The sequence below is a fragment of the Ursus arctos genome, unplaced genomic scaffold, assembly GCF_023065955.2.
Source record: "Ursus arctos isolate Adak ecotype North America unplaced genomic scaffold, UrsArc2.0 scaffold_6, whole genome shotgun sequence".
NCBI classification, from domain to species: Eukaryota; Metazoa; Chordata; class Mammalia; order Carnivora; family Ursidae; genus Ursus; species Ursus arctos.
The window spans coordinates 11,073,777-11,081,101 of NW_026623078.1; the positions used below are offsets into that span (position 1 = coordinate 11,073,777).

The 7,325-nt window shown below is 39.8% G+C and overlaps 1 pseudogene; it reads right to left on the bottom strand.

The window, feature by feature from the left end:
- Positions 1-2,209: 2,209 nt before the first annotated feature.
- Positions 2,210-4,355, bottom strand: LOC113268138 (polyadenylate-binding protein 4-like; annotated as a pseudogene).
- Positions 4,356-7,325: the final 2,970 nt, after the last annotated feature.

Genomic DNA, 7,325 nt, shown 5'->3' on the forward strand with positions numbered 1-7,325 from the left:
AATTGGAAACTATTCCCTACTGTTTGATTTTCTGTAAGATTTTATAGAGGATTGTCATTATTTCTTCTTTAAATTATTGTTAGAATTCAGCAGTAAAGCCATATGAACATGGAGTTTCTTTATAGAAAAGAACTGAACTACAACTTCAGTTTCTGTAATAATGTCAGAACTACATAGATGATGCACTTTTTGAATGAGGATTGGTAGTTTGTGTCTTTCAAAGAAATTGTTCATTTTATTGAGGTTCTTAAGCTTATGAGCATGAAGTTATTCATAATATTCTCTTTTGTATTAAACATCTGTAGAATCTATGCCAATCCATCCCTCTTATTCCTGATATTAGCAGTTTGTGTCATGTCTCCTTTTGTCCATAACCAGTCCTGTTAAAGGCTTATCTTTTTTTTTTTTTTTTTTGTATTCTCAAAGAACTCGTTTTTGGGTTTACTGATTTTTATTTATTTATTTAATTTTTAAGATTTTATTTATTTATTCAACAGAGATAGAGACAGCCAGTGAGAGAGGGAACACAAGCAGGGGGAGTGGGAGAGGAAGAAGCAGGCTCATAGCGGAGGAGCCTGATGTGGGGCTCGATCCCATAACGCCGAGATCACGCCCTGAGCCGAAGGCAGACGCTTAACCGCTGTGCCACCCAGGGGGCCCTATTTTCTATTTCTTATTTCATTGCTTTATACTATGATTTTTAATATATCCTTTCAGTTGCTTATTTTTATTGTATTTGCTGTTCTTTTTCTAGATGGCATTTGGGGATCACTGATTTTAAAATTTTGTTCTTTTTAGTATATCTGTTTATTGCTATAATATTTCCCTAAGTACTACTTTTAGCATCCCACAAACTTTGATTTTTTTTTCCATTTTCACTACATTGAAAATACATTGTTTTTTTCCATATAATTGGGGATTTTTCAGATATCTTTCGTTATTGCTAGTTTAATTATATTTTTCAGAATTTGAAGTAAAAACTCAGTGTAAGTTGATTCCTTTTAAAATGTATTGAGATTTATTTTGTGGTTTAGATTATGTTTCAGCCTTTCTTCCTCTTGCTGGGGTAGTAAAGTAGTAGCTAAAGTAGTATTGACTCGCAAGGTGCATGCTCCTTTTGGGTCTGCAAAAGGAAGTGATAGGGCACTAGAGCTCCCCCTGCTGGCCTCTTGACTTCACTTTTAAAGGTTTCCTTTTATTAATTTTCACACATCCTAATCTTCATTCTACTGTACATAACTTGTAGCTTGTCTTTGTTCCTTGGCTGTTTATAAAAATTTCTATTTCGAGTAATTTGATTAAAACCCTGCATTAAGCTTCTCAGATCTGTGAAGTTTATAGTTTTCATAAAATTAGAGAATGTCAGGCAATTATATCTTAAAGTACTTTTTAAAAAGCTTTTTTTGGAGCCTGAATACCATATATTAGGTTGGTTGAAATTGTACCTATGGTTAATAATACTCTGTTAAATTTTTTTTCTCTCCACATTTCTATTTGATAATTTGTATTGCTTTGTATTCACAGATTCCAACTTGTGTATATCTAATCTGCTATTAATCCATGCAGACATATTTAGTTTTAGCTCTAGAAGTTTGATTTGGGTCTTTTTTATACCACAACTCTACTTCAATTTTTGAACACATGCAATAGAGTTATAGTAACTACTTAAATATATTTGTCTGCTAATTTCTGTCAATTCTGGATGAGTAATGACTTTTCCTCCTCATTATGGGACATATTTTGCTTTTTTTTTATCTCTCTGGTAATCATTGATAACATTCTAGATATTGTGAATTTTTTCTCATGGTACTGAATATTTTATTATTCCTATCAATGCCTTTTAGTGTTATTTGGGATACATTTAAATTACTTGGAATTGGTTTGATCCTTTTTATGGAAAAAATTTTCATTGAAAAACTTAAGACTAAGGTACATTAAATAAAATAAATTTCTGGAGGGAAAAATCAAAGCCCAGAATAGGGAAAAAAAATAGGTAACATTGTCTGGGCAATAGCAGAACCCAGAGAATATATTCCTTTAACTGAAAAATGCTAGGTACTTCATCATTGACCTTTAGATACAAAATGACCTACAAGACATAATTTGTGGTTCTTGGTGTTGAAGTCCACAGGTTAAGCTAGGAAATCTTCAAACCTTTAGCTGAACTCCATAAGGGGTTATCTGGCCCTTGAATTTTTTTTGTCCTTGTTTAAGAGGTAGCAACAGCAACTATCTTCTGGGCAGCTTCTTTCTTGGCATGAGGAAGGGTAGAACAGCCAGAGCTTGGTCCACCTTAGAGTGCAGGGATTCAGTAGACTCTGGCATGTGCAGCAGGTCAGACTTGCCAGTCCTTGTAGTCTTTCTGACTGGTTTGAACGCATTGTTTGGATGAACAGAACGACTGTTCTCCCAGCACCTGCTTTTGTTCCTGGGAGGTGCTGTGGCCAGCATGGAAGTGGCCAGGGGCTCTAGTGCCTTCACATGCAAAGTAGGCTGGGATGCCTGCAAAGGCTGTATGGCAGACAGTGCAAGGGCTGCAGACACTGGGAGCCTATCTGTAAGGTAGCAGCAGCAACAGCAGCATGAGGCGCTAAGTACTGTGCTCTGGCTGTGGGAACACCAACTCTCTGAGTGGCAGTAGGGAGGCCATGAGAGGATGGAACATTACCAGCTGGAGCCAGATGGCAAAGGGTTGGACAAGCACAGACTGGCCGATAGCACATGGTATTCCTCGGAAGCCTTGAAGTCTCCCACCTTGCTGCCAACATAGATTAAGCCTCATTAAGCCTGAGGCTTAATCTATGCCTCATCTGTGCTAACTGGTAAGGTGTATAATGTAAAAGTCTTCCTGGAGCTTGTGGAGCTGCTGGTACAAAGTAGCTCCCAGCTGCAGGCTGAAACTGATTTAAGATGGCTTTGGCCATCTGTTGTATATAGTTGCTGGTCAGGTGAGCCTTTCTGTTTTCCTTCCTGTGGGCCTGGGCAGCATACAATGGCTTAGAGTCACCATGCCTGCATTCATCTCAAGGATTACTTTGATCGCCTCTTTGGGAGAGGAGAAACACAGGAAGCCAAATTCTCGGCTTTTCCCATCCTCCAGCATTACCTTAGCACAGGTGAGTAATCTGAAAGGAGAAAACGCTTCCCTTAATTTATCACCATCAGTGGGATTACGCAAGTTCTTTACGTAGAGATCCACCTCTTGATATCGATGAATTCTCTCACTCCTGCTATTCAAATTTCCACTTTATCTCAACCCATCATTCACTTTTTTCTCTGTAAAGGGCCTATAAATATGACTTCCCCTGTGATTTCTTTCTCATTCATCTCTTCTGGGCTTCTATTGGCATACTCATGCTTTTCACAGCTCACAAAGTCAAAGCATTTGGATTTCCCACCGGGATTTCTCATCACCTTGACACTTAGGGTCTTGCCAAATTGGCTGAAAAGCTCTTTCAGACTCTCATCATTCACCTCTTCCTTGAAGTTTTTGATATCAACATTGGTGAATTCCTTGGCTTGGGCTCCAAATTCAGCTTCCCACTCTGGAGATTTGAATCTGCTCACAAACACTGCAGAGTCATTGAGGAGCATGCAGTTTATCTTCCAGAGGACTTGTCAGCAGCCTCCTGGGTCTCCAAGTGGACAAATGCATAACCCTTAGAGTTGTTCTCATCACAGACCACCTTGCAGGACAGAGTGTTTCCAAAAGCAGAAAAAGTATTCCAAACTGCCTTGTTTCCTAGAGATCTGTCCACGTTCTGGATGAAGACAGTTCTCATACCAGATTTTCTCAAAGACAGAGAATGCATGATACAAAGTGGCTTTCCCTTAATCACATTAAATTTCGTAATGTCCAAGGCACACCCAGCAACAGCAGGCTGCTGGAAGTTGACAGAGTTATAACCCAGGGAGCTCTATGATCATGTTACACAAACTTGAATGGAAAACACAGATACCACAGGACTGAGTTTTTCATCCAGCAAGGCCTCCCTGCCTTTCAAGTGCAGGTCACTCCCATACAGGGGCAGCTGGGGGCTGCAGCATTCATCTCCCTTGCGCCCGCCACCTCAAGCCCCACCAGGAGGATGTCCTGTAGGGATCACACAGGTCAAAGGGGCTCTTCTCAGAGCTGTGGCCCAGGCCACACCCACGGCTGGCACAGATGAAGCTAGGAGAAGCTGTGGCTCAGAGAGACGGAGGACTGCAAAGAGTTCAGGGACAGTTCGGCACAACAGCAACACCACAGACAAGAGGCTCTCAAAACCAATATGACCCTCCTGGGAGTTTGCAATTTTCAGCTGTCCATCAGGATGCTGCCAAATGTTGCTCACAGGGGTCCCCAGGACATGCATTGCTCTGTAGATACAGGCATGGGGCTCTTGGCAGTTTAAGATTACAGCAACCAGTGGAAGGGGGAAACAAAAATTTTTTCAGAGCCACTATGCAAGCCCTGGGTGGACCGACCATGCAGTTGTCCCTTGCACCCAGTGTGGGCAGTTCCCAAGCCTGAGGGAGACCGGGTGCAGCTGCTGCTGGCTCACCAGCCAACCCACAGTGAACCTGGCCAGACGGCTTCCCTGACTGGCGTGCAATAAGGATTCTCACTTTCTTTCCCTTTTCCATTTTATTCAATTTTTTTATTCTAATTTTCTTAATTTTATATGTTTTTTATTTTAAAATATTTATTTTCCTTTCTTTTCTACTCTTCCTCCTCCTCCTTCTTCTTTTTGTTTATTTATTCTTAAAGATTTTATTCTTTATTTATTTGAGAGAGAGAGAGAAAGTGGAGTGAGAGAGAGAGAGAGCATGCATGAGTGGTGGTGGGAGAGGGAAAAGCAGACTCCCTGCTGAGCAGGGAGCCTGAGGAGGTGGGGGGCTCAATTCCAGGATCCTGGGATCATGACCTGAGCAGATGGCAGATGCTTAACTGACTGAGCCACCCAGGTGCCCCTCCTTCCTTTTTTTAAATCTCTCTCTCTTTGGTTAAGCTGCTGGGCCTGAGAGTGACAAGGCCAGAGAGTCTCTGGGCAGAGAGATGGCTTGATTTTTTTTATATCTTGATCTTAAGACTTTTTAAGGTGGGACCAGAACTGAGTTTGGTTCAGCTCTCACTTTTTCCTGAAGCAAGATCCTTCTCTGGGCTCCACCCAATGCCTAAGAATCATAAGAGTTCCCATTGCCTGCTGAAGAGTCATTGCCCGGCTGTATGAGCAGTAGGGACTGCTGTCTTTGATCGTCTCATGTGATGCTGTGGCTTCCAGAACTTTCCTCCAGAACATGCACGCCCTGATCAGTGCTTTGCTGAATATTCAAAGCTAACTGCAGATTTCTTAATTTCTCACTCTATGCATCTTTCTCCTCTTTGTTAATATATCTTCTAAATTGATGCTGCTTCGGTGCCCTTGGAATCTCAGCTCCCTTTCTTCAACTCAGCAGGTTTTTTTCAGCTCATTATTTTTTATTATTTATTTATCTATCTATGTATCTATGTATGTATGTATCTATCATCTATCTATCATCTATCTATCATCTATCTATCTATCTATCTATCTATCTATCTATCTATCTATCATCTATCTATTTATCTATTGTCATTTTGAAGTATGGGGGTCAATCTAGTCCATGTGCATTTCATTGTCTTCTGGCTTTCATGGCTTTATATAAATAGCCAGCTTGTTATTCTTTCTGTTGTTCTGTTAAATGTAGCATGCCCTTATTTTCTTCCTGCTTTTTAAATATTTATGTCACTTTGCTTGTATTGGCTGCTTTATTTCTTCTTCTGTTCTCCTGATAGTATTGTGGCATAGTAATAATGCTGCTTCTCAGAATCAGTGAGGTGAGAGGATGATTATTTTGATGAAATTGTCTGAGTTAGGGCTACATTGCCTTCAGGGATAGAAGACCAGTCCTATATCAATTGCAGGCTTGTCCTCTGTGCTGGACGGTTTTTCCTTATTCACTGAAGGAATGTAGGACTTTTCTCTGTACCTTTTCCTTTTTTTTTTTTTAAGATTTTATTTATCTATTTGAAAGAGTGAGAGAGAGAGAGAGCACACGAGAAAGAGGAGGATCACAGGAGAAGCTGAGCAGGGAGCCTGACAAGGGGCTTGATCCCCAGACTCCGGGATCATGACCTGAGCTGAACGCAGATGCTTAACAGACTGAGCCACCCAGGAATCCCATCTCTACCATTTCCTCCAAGACACCCACTTCTTGCATTAACCATTACTTAGTGAAAATCCTTTGGAGTTATTTGGCAGCTGAATGCTTATCAAAAATCCCAATCCCAACAGTTTACATGGTCTTTAAAGTTTCAATTGGTTTTTCCTCCTCCATAAAGTGTCCCTTTGTCTATGACAAGCTTAGTGCTTTTGTTGCCTGTTTTTATACTCAACACATGCCTCAGGGAGGAAAGTTGATTTCTGCCTAGCTAAAAGAACACTACACTCTATGAAATTTAGTTTTTTTAGAGTCTTTTGATTCCCCAGATATCTGGTGTTTAAATATATATATATATATGTATGTAATGATGTTTTAAAGTTATCGTTTTATCAAGTTGTTATCTCAGGGCAGATTTGGGGCTGTGGCCTACATCTTAACCAGAGGCAGAATTCCAGGTCTTAATATTTTATGATAATGAATATACTAGCTTCTTAAATCTTCATAAGTTTTTTTAATTTAAATATATCTTCTGTTTGTGCTTGATACCCTCAGGTGTTGGAGTAGTCCACCATAATTTTGTGATTTTACTTTTGGCTAATATTTAGCAATGTTCATTTATCAACTCACCTTTCTGTTTAAAATTTATGTTTACCTGTTCTATAAAGCAATTATTCAAGAGACCTAACAAAAGACTGTCAGTACATGCTATATTTATTTTGGGTGTGGGCTCTTTCTTCCTTCTGGGTACTTAAAGTTATCTGGGGTGGCCCTGTTCTCCCTGAATGACCAAGACTCCTTTTCAATACCTTACGTTCTGGATAAATGCCTCTGTTGCTATCTGCTCTGTATAGTAGAGGTAAGAGATGCTGTGAAAAAAATGTATTTCCCCAGTTAATCATCCTAACACTGCCCCAGACCCACTTATTCTGAGATTGCCAGCTCCTATATACCTCATCCTAGAACTACTCCTCATCCGAGAACTAATTCAAGCTTTGCAGCATTTGATTATATGAAACTTTGAATGTGGTTTTTCTCAGACAATGCAATTTTTTTTGTATTAAACAACAACAAAAAATTTAAATCCTTTCTCTTGATAGCAGTCTTTTTTTACAGAGTATTATGACTATTATAGATTTATTTTCTTCAAATACATACTCACA